The sequence below is a fragment of the Ananas comosus genome, linkage group 10 (assembly GCF_001540865.1).
Source record: "Ananas comosus cultivar F153 linkage group 10, ASM154086v1, whole genome shotgun sequence".
NCBI lineage: Eukaryota > Viridiplantae > Streptophyta > Magnoliopsida > Poales > Bromeliaceae > Ananas > Ananas comosus.
The window spans coordinates 2312883-2326300 of NC_033630.1; positions in this window are offsets into that span (position 1 = coordinate 2312883).

The window sequence follows — 13418 nt, forward strand, 5'->3', positions numbered from 1 at the left end:
ATCGGTGGCATGATTTATATACATATAGAGCCACGTGATTCTTACCTAATGAGCTTCGTATTTACCAACAACAACAATAATAATAATAATGACAATAAATGTAACAGCGAGGGGGGACGTGTCCAATTTTGGGGAGGGTCGTGTTTCACTCTCGATTAGTTTAGAACTCTGCGATACAACGAATAAATAATATAAAAAAAAATAAAAATAAAAATAATATATATTTTTATAAATTCTTAAGTTAAGACATAAGAATAATAAAAATTTCATATTTTATTGTTTATAAATTATTCAAATGTATAGATAATTTTTATATTTAAGCTTGACAGTTCAAAAATAAATAAATACATTACATACTCACTAAATAGATTTTGTGATCACACTATATTATACAAATACATATAAGTGAGGCATAAAAAATTAATACAAATAAAATAAAAGGCAGTTCACATCAAGATTGATAATAGATTAATACAAATATCAATAGCATTTTCTTAATGTGAATACATTAATTAAAAAGTGGGTGGGTAGGAAGATAAAGTATCAGGCAGAGATAGGGGTGGAAAAGCGAAATATCAAAGAGTGGAGTGAAGAAGAAATTGCCACGTGCCAAACTCCATGAGAAATAATGTATAGGTATAGATGTACCAACAACGGAGGTTTAGGTTAGTTTCTTCTTTCTATCTTTTTTTTTTTTTTTGAGAATAAGGTAGTATATATATGCTCTCGTTCCATTCATTAGGAGGATGAACTAGGCTACAAATTGAGATAGTTGGGCCTCGATAGTAAAAAAAAAAAAAAAAAAAAAAAAAAAAAAAAAAAAAAACCTAGCAAAGTAAATTCGGTTGGCTTAAATAAGCTAGCATCCTGCCTTGTGGTGGGAGGCCATGTTGAGCAGAGTAATATTCGAAATGGCGTGAGGCTGAGTGAGTCGAGTTATATTCGAAGTGGCGTGAGGTTGGTTGGGCCGAGTCACAATCGAGACATGAAGGAGCTGTATCTGTACGCTTTAAGTGAATTGATTGCTTATTTTTAACAGTTCAAATTTTTGAGATTGCTGCTTAGCGCCAACAATCTGACAAATCCCAAGTGTGCCTAAGCGAGAATATCTCCGTGCCTAAGACACATGCTGGTGTTTAGGTTAGTTTCAAAAGGGAAAGAAGGACTTTTGGGGTTTCTTGAGAAAATAGTTGCACAGTCCTAATTGCTAGTAATATTTAAAAGGATAAATATATAATAAAAATATTATCATTTTATTAACTAACTGCTAAAAACACATAGAAAATTAATGGTAATGAATTAGAGAGACAAATATATATGATCACATAAAGTATGCAGCAATACATTTATATTTTGATACAAGACCATGTATAAAATTAACCCTAATTTAAAACCGGTTATTAATCTAGTTTTTTTCCAAACTATGTGCCTGAACACAACCCGAATTTTAATTCCGACAAAAAAAACGAAAATGCTTGTCCAGAGCAGATTTTTTGGACAAAGTTTTTTGTTTGAATTCATTTATTTAACAAACTAGGCCGAATTGGAAAATTGAGTCACGCTATATATTTTGCCACTCCTTCGTAGGGTGCATATAATTCTAAATTTCTACATTATTCGAAAATAATTTGATCGTGGGACATTCCCATGCTGGGAAGCTCCATCGACATGTATATTATTTATTTATTTATGGCCTCCATAGTGTGCTCATGTGCTCCATGCATGTGCCTTTTCTCTTATAAAAATTGGTCACGTACGTTGGTCTTGTTTTAAACTTAAATAACAAGCTCTATTGTTGCATCATAACAGCTTAATTTTTTAGTTTCATTATTGAGAAAAATACTATTCTAATTACTGATTTGATTAGGATAATTATATACTTCATAGTTAGTTACAGTAAAACCTTTGTTACGTTCAATCTTATTTTATTAATTATAAATAAGTGATCGATATAAGGTGATTGAGTATTAGGCATAGTCATGTTGATAAATTAATTCACACCTTAACAACAATTGATCAATACTTAACCATTAATTAAATTAAATAACTTTTTCTTTTCTTAATGAAATATTTAATTTAGAATTAGAGGATGTACAGTGAAAATTAATTTATAAAACTGAATAACCAACGTATATTCACGAGTCGAAATCCATGTACATGGCAACAAAATACATTAGTGAACTTTTTTAAACTGCAATTAAGTTTGATCAGAGCTTACTTTTATTTAACAGGGATTAGGACCTTTATATAATACATGCAAAATAACTATTTACTAAATATTAAACAAGGTGGAAAAGGAAGAAAATAATGAGCTAATATTGCAACGTGCCTCAGCACAAACTACGAAAAGTTGACATAAATTTGTCGTTCATAACCCATATGGACTTTTATTTACTTCTTTTATTTATTAACTTGTCCATCTCTGTCGCGTTTGATTTGATATAATAATAAATCAAAAAATATTCTTAATTTTAAAAATAATTATTATTTATTATCTGTAAAACAATTTCATATAAACTTTTTTTTTTTTACAAATTTAATAAAAAAAAGAGTTGTATTTTAGTTTTTTTTGCTTTTGTGCATCGAATAATGAGAACTTGATGAAATAAAAAAAGCGGCGCACGAAGCGGCACACGCAGTCCGCAAGATGACCCGCGGATCTCGTGAACCGCGTGAGGTTGGCCACTCGATTTTGTTGTGAACATTGAGCGGCTTCTAATACAAATATTATAAAGTAATTTTATTTTTATTATAAATATATATGTACAGTATATTTTATTATATAGGATAATTTTATATTAAGCTATTGTATAATATTAAAATAAATAAATGTGTGTGCATATATATATATATATATAACAATATTATAAGTAGTGTGATAAATATTTAATTTATGTAAATAACATTTAATATTTAATATAAAATTTAATAAATAATAGATAATTCAAGAGGAATAATATAAGATAATTGTTTCTTTTCTTTTTCATTTCCATTTTTTTTTTTGAGAGAGATAGGTAGGAAGCACGTTACCCGCTTCGTTTATTTCATTTAGAAATAAATTTAGCTAGAAATTTGAATCAACTAGGATTCGAACTTGGGTCCTCGAGTACCAACCACCAAGTCTTTTGCCACTTGTTCTAGAGACGGTCGGTTTTTCATTTCCATTTTCTCCCGTACAATTAAACAAGCATTATGAAAAAATTGTTATTTTTTCTTACAAATGAAGCACCGGATATCATAAAATTATTTTTTTTACTAAAAATTATTTTTTATAATTTTTCGTGGCACCAAGCAGTTTCTAACCCTTACTCGAATTTGCTTAAACATAAAGATTGGTCTACTAAATTATTAGTCATAAGCCATTGAAATGAGGATTTTAATAATATTAAAGTGTGATTATACGATTTTAAATATGGGACAGGGCATCATTCCTTTCTAAAATAATTTTGTAGCAGGTTAGTAGTAATACAATTAATTAAATGGAAAGTTGAGTCATGATTGGGTCCCCAGATTCAATCACATGGGGGGTTTCAGGGATATGCATAGCGTCTTGATTGTAAAGTCAATCACTGTTAATATATTGATTCTGCATTTGGTGCAAAGATACAAAAATGTGCAATGGAAAATGCAATTATTTTTCTTTCCTTTTTTTTTAAACCGAAACTTAAGTATTTATAAACTCAGGAAAACTTTGTTGCACTGATGGATCATATCAATGAATATAATGATTTAAACATACATTTTAGCTATCAAAGTAGACAAGGATATTAGCAGCTGAGGAGCTTCGGCTATTCGCTAACGAATGGTTAAATTTGCATTCCAGTTCTAATCTTTCTAAAATTTTTAAATTTTGCACATAGGCTTTATTCCGAACAATTTTAAAAATTATTATATGTACTAATGCATTTGCATATATGCATTACAAGAAAAGCTCAATATAAGGACGCTCTTTAGACAACGCTTGAGAGAAACGTTCCCCGGCGCCCCTACAATATAATAAATACCGGTGCTTCAAAAAACGTTATCATATAAACCCTCCATCTTATCAAAGCAATTTATAAAATAATAAACTTTACTATTAGTTTTTTTCAATGCTTTAAGGCGTCAAGATTTCAAAAAATTTTGATATTTTAAAGCATTGTAATTGGCGTAAGTGTCGATATATGAATGACAACTCTTAATTTATCGACGCTTTAATGGATGCTTTTAAATATGACACTAGACTATATTGAGGTGTTTCTAAGCATCTTAAAAAAAAATTCTTAAATGTTATTTTTCTTTTAGTGATGTATGAACCATGATATCTTCGGTGTTTCATCTTGTCTTGTACTTTCAATCAAATCATTTAATATTTAGAAAGAAACAAATTGTCATGAAATAAGTGATGGAGAAAAATCATTTGACTAGAATTTGCATTTTGTTGTGAAATTTGTATATGGTTTGAATTTAAGTGATCAGATAACTCTTAATTTGTGAAATTTGTATATGGTTTTTAAGTTTTAAAATTTGATCTCTAAAAATTTTGATCTTTTTGCAGAGTATTTAACGTATCAGGATCACGTGTTAGCATCCATTTTAATTAAGTACGTCAATTGTCTCCAATAATGCAATTTTATTATCAAACATGATTCAGTGCTGCACAGCAACGAGTTCCACGCGCGTTTTCGATTTTCCCCTTCACTAGATCAACCTGCCTTTTCAGCAAAAATAATTAAAAAAAAATAAATTTAGTGGAAAATATAAATTAACTAAATTTTGAGTTTGAAATCTCGGATACTAATTAACTATCAAACTTTTCGTCATTTGTGCTAGGAATAGTCAGTGTCACGTTCAGTTATTGTTTGTGCAAAATGCAGGCATAGTCTTTGTAATATTTTGATATATGTATATGTAAGGACTTTCAGTCCTTTTAAAAAATATATATATATATATAGTCCCTGTAATATTTATATATAGCAGTTTAGCCCTTTTGTCCAAAAAAAATGAAAAGAAAAATAATCTCAATACCAGCAATTTGGAGGTTTTTGAATCCTATATTTTTGAACATGAATATATTAATTAGTTCCTGAAATTTTATACATGCAAATAGGGCTAATTTATTCCACTTTTATTGCTAGTTATCAAAATGTTCTAGTTTTTATATGCCACTCTATCTTTTGATTTCGAAATGATTTGTTTATTTTACATTATTCCACACAAATTTAAAATACTATTTTGGGCAATGATTGAATTAATTTAAGACTAAAGACAAACTTTTATGCAATATATTTAATAGAAATGTGACCCTTGAGGAACCAAATAATTAAATTAATTTTATAAACCAAATTGTTAAAATGAGAATAAGGTGACCAAACATACCTACTTTTGATGCTTCGAAGAATTTGAAAAGTTTAAAAGCACTTTGAAACTTATTTTCCGTAGTAATATTAAATAATAATAGACCTCCATGCTTTTTTATTAAGAGAAAGTTTATTCACAAAAACGGTCGGTCATGCACCCAAGATTAATTGTAATATAGCTTTACTAATATGCAACTAAACTCTAGTGTTTCCGATCCACAAAAAATAGATTCGTCAATTCTGATAAAATTAGTTATCCAATTAGATGTCATAGGCTAACGTTACGATCGACACGAGCGATGCTATTTGTATATTTCTAGACTTGATGTAAGATTTACATCTCATTCATTCAAAAACTCATATAATCTCTTTGATTTTATAAATTTAATTATTTTTAACTAAAATATAAATAAAGTTTTATAAAACTCTGAAATATTATTATTGTAAAATATATACTTGTGTATAGACCTGGCAAACGAACAGATTGGGTAACCCGCGGGCGGGTTATTGTATCCACGGGTTACTTGGGCATGGATAAAATTTATCCACAAATTTTTGGGTAGCCAACATCATTACCCATACCCACCCGCGGGTGGACGGGTGGGTATGCGGGTTACCTGTAATTTTTTTTCTTTTTTTCTCTTATATTTTTTAAATGCAATATATATATATATATAAGTTTTAAAATATAGCATAACTTATTATTTAAAATATCATAACATACAATAAAAATATTTAAAGTCTCATAGCTTAAAAATTTCGTAATATAAAAGACGTGATAAAAAATTAGAGTTAGAATTTGTAGGATGAGTAAATAAAAATATATATATTTTAATTAAAAAATATATTTTGTAATTAAAAAATATATGTACGGGTACCCGTGGGTACCCGCGGGTTATCCAAAATGCCCACAGCTTAATGGGTATCCACCCGTTTTACCCGTAACTTTTTGGGTTGAAAAAGTTGGTATCCATACCCGTAAATTTACGGATAATTCGCGGGCACCAGCGGATATAGGTCGAGATTGCCAGGTTTATTTGTGTATGAGTGTGCTGATAGGATTTTTTTTTATTTATAAATTTTTCATGCATCAATTTTAAGAATTAAAAGGGACAATAATTTGATGGGCTACAGCATTTTGAAAATGTGCAATTATTTTTGCCATGTGCGCATTGGCGACTGACAACTGTGACAATAATTATATGTCAGGTGTGAACGGTTCTCTCAACATAACATTTGTCAAAATCGTACGTGAGGAATCGACGACACGAAGCATTATTCAACAATACAACAACAACAACAACAATAATAAAGTTCAACTGTTATATACTCTGGGCCAATTTGCATAAAAAATTTATTTATTTTAGACTTTTGCAAAATCGGACCATCATTTTTATTTTTGCAGATTCGGTCCGCTTTTTCAGCAAACTGACTAAAATGCCCTTATACCTTTTTCTCTTTCCTCTTTCTCTCTCCTCTTCGTTCTCTCGTTCTTTTTTTTTTTTTTCGCCGAAAAAAAAAAAGCGAAGGCCGGAGCACTGTCAGACGGGCTCTCTTCTTCTTCTTTTTCCTGCAGAAGCAATTTTTTTTTTTTTCTTTTTCTTCTTCTTCTTCCTCCTGCTGGAGCTTTTTTTTTTTTTTTTCCCTCTTCTTCTTCTTCTTCTTCTTTTTCTTCCTATAAGAGCACGGAGCGCGCCGGCCTCGCCACGGAGCCCGACCGCTCGACCCCGACGCCCCGCTCAAGTCGGGGAAGCTCTACTTCCTCGTCGACCTCCGCCGCGCCGACCTCAAGCCCGACCACCGCCGCGAGGGCGCAACCGGCGCCGGCGCCGGCGCCGCGCGTTCCTACTAGTTGCCCGAGGAAGGCCGCGCGTCGAACTACGAGCCCGACCGCTCGACCCCGACGCCCCGCTCAAGCCGGGGAAGCTCTACTTTCTCCCCCACGCCGTCCCCGAGCCCGACCACGGCCGCGTGATTTCACCATTACACCATTAATGGTGTAATGGTGTAATTATACCATTAATGGTGTAACCATTACACCATTAATGATGTAATTTCACCATTAATGGTGTAATGGCGCACCATTACACCATTACGAAGAAACCGGCCAGCCGGGACAGCGAGCGCCCGTGCGAGGCCGCCGGGTCGACATGCGCCTCCTCCACGGCGACTGCGACGGAGAGGGAGGCGTTGGCGTGCACCGGCCGACCTCGAGCTCGGCTGACCCCGACCTCCCCCGCGCCTCCGCTCGACCCCGATGCCCGCAGGCCGCCGCGTGCACGCCAACGCCTCCGTGCACGCCAACATGACCTCTTACCCACTTTAACACCTATCAGCAGATTAATTAACAATTGGTACCACAGAAAATTCACAAAAAACCCATTGAATAACAAAAAGAAAAAGATGGAAAAACAAAATGGGGAGAATAAAGCGTGCTGCTCCAGACACAGGAGGTGAACGTCGCGCTCCTCGGCTTCCGCCGCCGCTTCCGCAGCTTCGCCGACTGCGTCGCCCGCACCATGTGCGACGAGGGCGCCTTCTCCCTCTAGCCCGGCTCTTCGCTGTCGCGCCCATTACACCATTAATGGTGTAACCATTAATGGTGTAATGGTGCACCATTACACCATTAATGGTGTAACCATTGCACCATTAATGATGTAATTACACCATTATACCATTAATGGTGTAATGGTGCACCATTACACCATTACGACGAAGAAGAAGCAGCCGCAGCGCGTCCGCGTCGTCGTCGTCGTCGTCGTCGACAATGTCTGTGGTGGGTGGGTTGGAGTGCGTGGTGTGCGTGGGGTGCTCGCGCTGGGCGTGGAAGCGCCTCAACTACGTCGGCGCCTACGACAGCGAGTCGTGGCCCCTGTCTCGCCGCGCGCGGCCGCCCTGCCTCGCCCGCGCGCCGAGTGTCCCGCCACGCCGAACAGCGTGCGCGCGCCGAAAGCGTCCGCGCACCGAAGCGTGGCCCTCGCCGCGCCGCAGCGTGCGCTCGCGTGTGCCCCGCGTGCCCTCGCGCGCAGCGTGCGCCAGCGCGCCAGCTCCTCGCCGCCTGCGCGCTCTCCGCCGTTCGATGTTTGTCTCTCGCCGCCACGACAGACGGGCGAGTTCTCATCGAGAGAAGGAGCTTCTCCCGCAGAGTAAGCTGTTGAATTAGTCGATAATGAGTGAGTGGTAAGCACCGAGCCATGCCTAATCTTTTTTTATTTTTCATCGGTTTTACTTAAAACCGGTTTTTTTTTTCATTCGGTAGATGGCATGAATAATATAGATGATTATTTTTTTATTTTCTATTGCCTGGGTCTTTGTTTCGTGCTTGTTTCGTGCATTTGATGTAGGGCAGTCGGAATTAAAGGAATGGTGTTTTGTGAATTTTCTGTGGGTACCAATTGTTAATTAATCTGCTTGATAGGTTTAAAGTTGGAGAGGTCATGGCGTGGCGTTGCCACGGAGGCGTGGCGGTGCACGCGGGCGACTTGGCGGCATCGTCACGGTCCAGCGGAGGCGCGGGGGAGGTCTGCGGGATCTGGCCGTGGCTATTCAACGCCTCCCTCTCCGTGGTAAGTGGGCGAGTGCCGGCCGCGTGTACAGAATAAAAGGAAGAGATGAAGAAGAAGAAGAAGAAAGAGTTGGTTTGTGGCCGAGAAAAAAGTGGGCGAACGAGGAAAAAAAAAAAAGGTCCGCAGGGAGGAGAGAAGAAGAAGAAAAAGAAAAAAGAGAAAAAAAAAATACTCGCCTGCAGGAAAGAAGAGAGGGAAAGCCGTCGCCTGGCGGTGTCCGGCCTTCGCTTTTTTTCGGCGAAAAAAAAAAAAAAGAACGAGAGAACGAAGAGGAGAGAGAAAGAGGAAAGAGAAAAAGGTACAAGGGCATTTTGGTCAGTTTGCTGAAAAAGCGGACCGAATCTGCAAAAACGAAAAAGGTGGCCCGATTTTGCAAAAACCTAAAATAAGTGGATTTTTTATGCAAATTGGCCTATACTCTTTTTTTTTAATACTCTTTTAACTTTTCAAGATATTTTAAATATATTTATAAAATTAAATTCTATTAGTTAATTTTTAACGACAAACGTTATTTTTATAAAATTATTATTTTATTCTTTTAAATATATCTTTTTATTATCACCCGCTTTTATTATTTATTTTTAAGTTAGGGGCAAAAAAAAGTGTTTTAATTTTTTACCTTTTCAAATATATTTTTTACTATTGCTAATTTTTCTTATTTGCTCTTCAGTTAAGGTCACAAGAGTTATTTTAATTTTTTAAATTTTGGTGGAAATTTAATCCCGATTTAACTCAAGATAACATAATGGGTACTAATAGCGGAGATATTTTTGATGAACGAAAAAATATACAAGAGGTATATTTAAAATAAAAAAAAAGTATATTAGATATTTTAGAAGTTTTTAAAAATATACTAAATATTCTCCATAATAATAATAATAATATAATAATAATAATAATGGAGAGATACTAGTTCATGTCACATTCACCTATCGGTTAGTAGAACAAAGAAAAAAAATCTAGAATTAATGCACCTGGATTTGTCCCTTTGAATTAATACTTCACGTCATGATTAATAAAAAATTATTTTTATTATATTTATTTTTAAATAGAGAGATATGATTGAATTGTTATTGATGATATGATGCAAATATCATACGGTAAACTTGTAGAGCAAGAGAGTACACGCCTGTCACGGAACTCTCACTACAATGGAGCAACTAGTTCATGTGCCTTGTGTATATTTTTTATGGAATCAATTTCATATGGTTTTTATATAAAAGTACAGGAGTAATAAATAAATTTTTATAAATTTTATATGATCATATTTATTTTTTAAAAAATATATAGTTTATAAATATATTTTTATAATTATTCTGGAATATCTTTTGTACAATAACTATATTTTTTTTCTTACAAATACGTCTTTCTAAAGAAAAATTCTAGAATACAATGGGTATATTGGTGACGTGGCGTCACAAACCAATCAAATAACTCATTTTAAAGATATATGTTCCATCATGATTGTAAAAAAATATTTTTATTATATTTTTGTTTAAAAAAAAAATGATTAGTTTGTTATTAATGACGTGGTGCAAGCGTGACAGTGTAGAACTTCTCCTTTCTAAGAGCTTTTATTCCTCCAAAAATTTATTTTGTTTCTTTCTATTACGACGCCTTTGCCGCCGACCGGCGACGACGCAGCATACGAGGCCAAGATCGCCACAATCATTTTCTACGGTAGGTCTCGTCACAATCATAAATAAAAAATAAAAAAAATGACAATGCTCAACAGTATAATAAAAATTATAATATATATATATATATAGTGAGGCTACTATCTCTATCGGAAGCACGGAGCCTTCCGTGCTTCCAGCTCGTTTTCGATTTGCGACTTCGAATCGCTCGATCGGCTCCGTTAAACTTGATCTAGAGTATTTGGAGTACCTAGAAAATAAATTTTATTATTTTTCGTATCATTTGCTGTGATCGAATGGGCTCGAAATCAAATTTTAATGGCCGTATGTAACTGTTTGACAAGTTTAACGGTGTAGAAATATCCAAATCACGTGAAATTTTGATAGAAAATTCTTTATACTATATAAAACAAGATCAATATCTTTGATTTAAAATTTTAATGTCATATTATTACATTTTGTAAGATTTTTATTTTCAGCCGTTGATTTTGAGCCCCTTTGTTCACTAGGCAAATGATATCGTAAAATTATAAAATTTATTTTCTAGGTACTTCAAATACTCTAGATCAAGTTTAACGGAGCCGATCGATGATTCGAAAGTCGCAACATCGAAAACGAGCTGGAAGCACGGAAGGTTCCATACTTCCGATAGTATAGTATCTATAATATATAAGTACGAGTGCTCCAATACTCATAATAGTATAGTAATCACGGCCTATATATATATATATATATTGTATTATCTTTTATCAAACTGTGATTAATTTTTTTTGTACTCATATTTATTCATATTTTTGTAACACAAAAATATATTGAAAACGAACGAATTTCTTTAGAAACAAATTTGATAAGTTAAGTTTTGTATAAAGTTACTTGTTATTTTGTTCCTTTGCAGGAAGTCCTATGCAATTATTTCTTTCATATATCACAATAAATTTTAATGGTCAACCCTTTAGAAATTAGACTTTTATATAATCTAACGAATGAGAATCTACAAGTTTTTGTAAATTTATTAGTAATATATCAATAAGTAACCGTAGGGTAGGTGCAGCATATAAAATGTATTTGTACATTCGGCAGCGTCGTGCGTTTTGGATTTGTTGGTTTTATAATAACATAGAGAAAATCTTTTGTTTGATTTAGTAGGTAAACCATACATATTAAATTTGGCCTATTTGATCGATATTATTACTAATATTCAATGAATCTTAATGTCACGAGATGATTTCACTCATTTTCATACTGAGCAAATAACAACATATGTACCTATTATCTCGAGCCCAAGTGCAAAGTATTTAGTGGTTGGTATTCAAAGTCTGAAGTTTGAATCCTAGTTGATTCACATCTTCAGCTAAATTTATTTCTAAAACAGATAAAGCGGATAATATACTATCTTTCTCTCTCTAAAAAAAAGTGTTATTAACTTATTTACTAGTGTCGAATCAATTCAATTGAATTTGGTCGAATTTAATTAATATGTTAATTTCATACAGGTCCTTGGAAATATAGTGAATTACAAATATATCTCTATAAACTTTAATTTTTAGGAAAAACTTCAAAAAACCCCATGTGGTTTCGCACTTTTTCGTTTTAGTGCCATGTGGTTTAAAATGTATCAAGTTAGTACCCTGTGATTTCGCACTTTCTCACTTTAGTACCTTGTGGTTTGAAGTGTATCAAGTTAGTACTTTGTGGTTTTATTTTTATATCAAGTTAGTACCCTGTGGTTTTATTTTTGTATCAAATTAATACTCCGTGGTTTTATTTTTCTTTTAATGAAATCTTAAACCACAGGGTACTAAAGTGAGAAAGTGCGAAACCACAGAGTACTAACTTGATACACTTTAAACCACAGGGTACTAAAGTGAGAAAGTGCAAAACCACAGGGTACTACTACTAACTTGATACACTTAAACCATAGGATACTAAAGTGAGAAAAAGTGAAACCACAAGAGGGTATTTGAAGTTTTCCCTAATTTTTATATGTTGTTCTTATAAAAGTCCTAATATTTTTAAATATATCTCTCTGATTTGTTACTATTAAAAACTGTTTATTTTATAAGTGAAATAATCTTTTTGCCATCACAAATATATCCCTTCAAAAGTCCCAACTGTTAATTGAAAAAAGGTGAAAATGTCAATCCACCTCATTAACTAACTAAGGTTAAATATTTTATCTATGATTAACTATTTTTTTCTAATGGATCCTAACGGCAGAGATATATTTAAAAACATCAAGACTTTTGCAGAGACAATATGTGAAAATTGAACTTTGTAGGGATATATTTGCAATTTATGATGTTTGCAAGGATTTGTATGAAATTAACCTTTAATTAATCAACAATAAAAAAATCAGCAAATTTTATTATCAACTCCAATTAAACTTTGCCACCTGGCATAAAAAATAAATAAATGATTTTTGTTCTCTCATATCTTTATAATTTAAAATTACTATATTATTTTTTATTTGATATTTGTAAACTCTCAACCTAGCTCATGTTCGGGTCATTTAATAAACTAGCAAACATTAGCCTGCTCCATGTTGCTCGTGTTCAGCTCTTTTATAGCCCTAAGCCATGTATGGAAAGAATGCATGCAGCTATGAAGCCACAAATTGAAATAATCCCATATTTGGATATTAACATTTCAAAGAGTTCGCGGTACCATATTCGACACCTTTCTTAACTTTTGAATTCCAAATATTTTGATAGAATAAAAAAAAATCGTGTCTGGACTCGAAATATTTTGATGGATATATTGAATAATTAACTGAAAAAAAAACAAAATAAAAATAAAGGGTCTGCTAGAACTTTGATTTCTGAACCTCATGCTCATATGCTTCATAAAATTATGTAATACAATCATTTTGTTTCAAA